Below are 4,065 nucleotides of genomic sequence, written 5' to 3'. Positions count from 1 at the left end.
GAAATCTCGAAATCTGCAGCTTTACGTGGTGGTGCATCATTTCAGGGTTTCTTTCAGTGTATGTGAGATGACACGCATCATATATCCCTTGCGTGCGCCCTCTGAGCAGTGGCACCACCAGGGGGTGGCCAGGGGTGGCCACTGCCCCCCCTACAAATTTTCTGGCCACCCCACTTGCCTCAATAAAAAAACACTTCGTCAGTTAGGCATTTCATCCTAAATCATTTGGGCCAAATGCAAAGCCAGCCAGTCACTCACAGTAGTACTATTAGGCCCCGTTTACATGTACCAAAAAACGGTGACGTTTTCATGCGTTTTGGTCGTTTACACGAAAACGAAGCTCAAAGTCACCAAAAACGGTCATTTCTGAAAACTCCGGCCAAAGTGGAGATTTGTAAAAACTCAGTTTTCACGTTTGCTTGTAAACGGAGGGAAACGGACATTTAGGCTTCAGAACGCCACATTATCCCACAGAAACGTCACCAGCGTCATGTGTGCGACTTGTGTTTACAATTGTTTGGCCACCGTCGATATTTTCTTGTATTTTACCTGTTTTATATTCTAAAGTTACACTTAAAAGTAACTCCACTTCTCTGTCACTCCAAACGAAAGACTCTCGTTCATCTTGGAAGTAACTGGAAGTTACTCGTGTCATTTGTTGATGTTTTTTTCCAGGATTCTGATTGGCTAGTATGACTTTATTCGTCTCGTTACACTGCCCCCTGTAGGTTTGGCTGCTCATAGCACCTTAACAGCGTATTTATGCGGGTTTGTGTAAAATGATGGTATTTTTCAAAACGTAGAGGGGGAAATATCAGTTTTTGTAAATACCCGGCTATGTGTAAATGTGGCCTTAGTCTATGCACATTAGACCATTAATATCATTTAATGAAACACAATAAACCTAAGTATATCAGTAGGCATTTCTTTCAGTATTTTTGAGCCTGTAGGCCTATACTACAACAGTATAATAAAATCCTGTAATGATGGCTTTTACACTGCAAAAACTCAAAATCTTAACAAGAATATTTGTCTTATTTCTAGTTAAAATGTCTCATTTTTAGTCAAAAAATCTCATTACACTTAAAACCAGAGTCATTACCAGAAAAATAACTTGTTATTTGGCAATTTTCACCTGTTTCAAGTAAAAGAAACGAAAAGAAAAGAAAAAGAAAAAAGATTTATCTTTTCATTACAAGCAAAAAAATCTTGTTCCACTGGCAGATTTTTCTACTTATTTTAAGTGAAAATCTACTTCTACTCTACAGCCGGATGTAGGTGTTTCTTCAGCTTTAGCGACTTCCCTAGGCTCTGACTTGTCTCTAGACTGTTTTGATCCTATAGACCTCCCTGAGCTGACTTCACTCGTTAATAGAGCTAAGTCAACCACATGTATGTTAGACCCCATCCCGACTCGACTATTCAAACATATTTTTTCTCTTATTGGTGTGACAATACTGGACCAAATTAACCTATCCCTAAGTTTAGGATTTGTACCACAGGTTTTCAAAGTCGCAGTAATTAAACCTTTACTTAAAAAACCTTCTCTTGACCCAGACACCTTAGCTAATTATAGACCAATTTCCAACCTTCCATTTGTATCTAAAATTCTGGAAAAGGCAGTTTCAAGCCAGTTATGTGACTATTTGTATAGAAATGATCTGTTTGAAGTCTTTCAGTCAGGGTTCAGAATGCATCATAGCACAGAGACAGCACTGGTTCGAGTCACGAATGACCTCCTTATGGCCTCAGATAAGGGATTAGTGTCCATACTGGTTCTACTGGACCTCAGTGCTGCTTTTGACACTATAGATCATGGCATTTTACTGTACAGGTTAGAGCATGTTGTTGGGATTAAAGGGACAGCTCTATGTTGGTTTAAATCATACCTATCTGACAGGTTCCAGTTTGTTCATGTACATGAGGTTTCTTCAGAACAGTCAAGGGTCTGTTGTGGTGTTCCGCAGGGTTCAGTGCTAGGGCCAATCTTGTTCAGTTTATACATGCAGCCATTGGGAAGTATAATCCAGAATCACGGCATACACTTTCATTGTTATGCTGATGATACGCAGCTCTACTTGTCTATGAAGCCGGATGAAACAGAACCGTTAGTTAAACTTCAGGCATGTCTTAGGGACATCAAGGACTGGATGTCCAGAAATGTCTTGCTTCTAAATTCAGATAAAACAGAGGTTATCATTCTTGGTCCAGAGCATCTTAGGAAAGGATTAGATGGTGTTGCGATGGCTTCCAGTGCAACTGTGAGAAACCTTGGTGTTATTTTCGATCAGGATTTGTCGTTTAAACCATATGTCAATCAGGTTTGTAAAATAGCCTTTTTCCATCTCCGTAATATTGCAAAGATTAGGAAAATCCTCTCGCAGAGTGATGCAGAAAAACTAGTTCATGCGTTTGTATCTTCTAGACTAGATTACTGTAATGTGTTGTTAGCAGGATGTCCAAGTAATTTGCTGAATAGGCTCCAGCTGATCCAGAATGCAGCAGCACGAGTGCTGACAGGAATCAGCAGGAGAGACCACGTCTCTCCAGTGTTAGCGTCGCTCCATTGGTTACCCGTAAAATTCAGAATCCAATTTAAAATTTTATTACTTGCGTATAAAGCCCAAAACGGCTTAGCTCCGCATTATTTGCAAGACCTGATAGTGCCTTATGTTCCTGTCAGAGCTCTCCGTTCTCAGAGTGCAGGTTTACTCGTAGTTCCTAGAGTATCTAAATGTAGATTTGGAGGGCGGGCGTTCTGCTATCAGGCACCACTACTATGGAACCAACTTCCAATCTGGGTTAAGGGGGCTGACACCACCTCCACCTTTAAAACTAAACTTAAAACATTTCTGTTTAGTAAAGCCTATAGTTAGTGTTTAGTAAACCTCTAGCTGGTGTTGGTAAATCTCTAGGTAGTGTAAACTTTAGTGTGTCAGAGTGGCTCCTGTAGTTTCTTGTGCTGGCCCCCCCTTCTCCTCCCTTTTCTCTCTTTTGTCCATGTTGCAGCATCCTTTGCCGGACACCGGAACCTGCAGGTGGTCGTGGGTGGCTTGTAGCTTGCATTACGGAGCACAAGTCTTTCCCCGACCCTGCACCCCAACCTGGGACTTGCTGATTGGGCCGGAGCTTCGGGAGCTGCGTGCTGGCCTGCGGTCCCCACCCCTGGTCATCCCGTTGCTGGCCCCCCTTCTCCTCCCTTTTCTCTCTTTTGTCCTGCAGGTGGTCGTGGGTGGCTGTAGCTTGCATTACGGAGCACAAGTCTTTTCCTGACCCTGCACCCCAACCTGGGACTTGCTGATTGGGCCGGAGCTTCGGGAGCTGCGTGCTGGCCTGCGGTCCCCACCCCTGGTCATCCCGTTGCTGCTTCCACCTGCCTGCTGTGTTGTTGCCGTCCCTGACCCACCAGTCTGGCCCTCGGCAGGAGGGTCCCCCCTGATGAGCCTGGTCCTGCTCAAGGTTTCTTCCCTCCTAAAGGGGAGTTTTTCCTTGCCACTGTTTGGCTTAAGGTTTTTCTCCCACCAGGGGAGTTTTTACCTGCCATTGTTTATGTAATAACTGCTCGGGGGTCATGTTCTGGGTATGGGTCTCTGTAAAGCGTCTAGAGACAACTCTGTTGTATTAGAGGCTATATAAATAAAATTGAATTGAATTGAATTGAATACTTGAAACAGGTGAAAATTGTCAAAAACAAGTAATTTTTCTGGTAATGACTCTTGTTTTAAGTGTAATGAGATTTTTGACTAGAAATTAGACATTTTAACTAGAAATAAGACAAATATTCTTGGTAAGATTTTTAGTTTTTGCAGTGTAGTTTTGGTGTCCACCCCAAGAATTTAAGTGGCCCCATCTGCCCCCCCAAGGAGGCGCCCCTGCCTCTGGGGCGAAATGTAACCTAACTTTTGAGGGATGGAGCTGTGGCTGTCTGTCCTTATTTGGGCAGAAACGGAGGGTCTGGCATGGGGGGGATCAAAAGTGGTCACGCATCCGCGACTGCAGACAGTTGGAGGTTGTTTCCATCACTGTGGTACCTGTTTCCCCCCCTCCTCCTCTAGTAAACTCTTC

This window comes from Cololabis saira, chromosome 21, assembly GCF_033807715.1.
Source record: "Cololabis saira isolate AMF1-May2022 chromosome 21, fColSai1.1, whole genome shotgun sequence".
Classification (NCBI taxonomy): Eukaryota; Metazoa; Chordata; class Actinopteri; order Beloniformes; family Belonidae; genus Cololabis; species Cololabis saira.
This window is presented reverse-complemented; position numbering follows the sequence as displayed.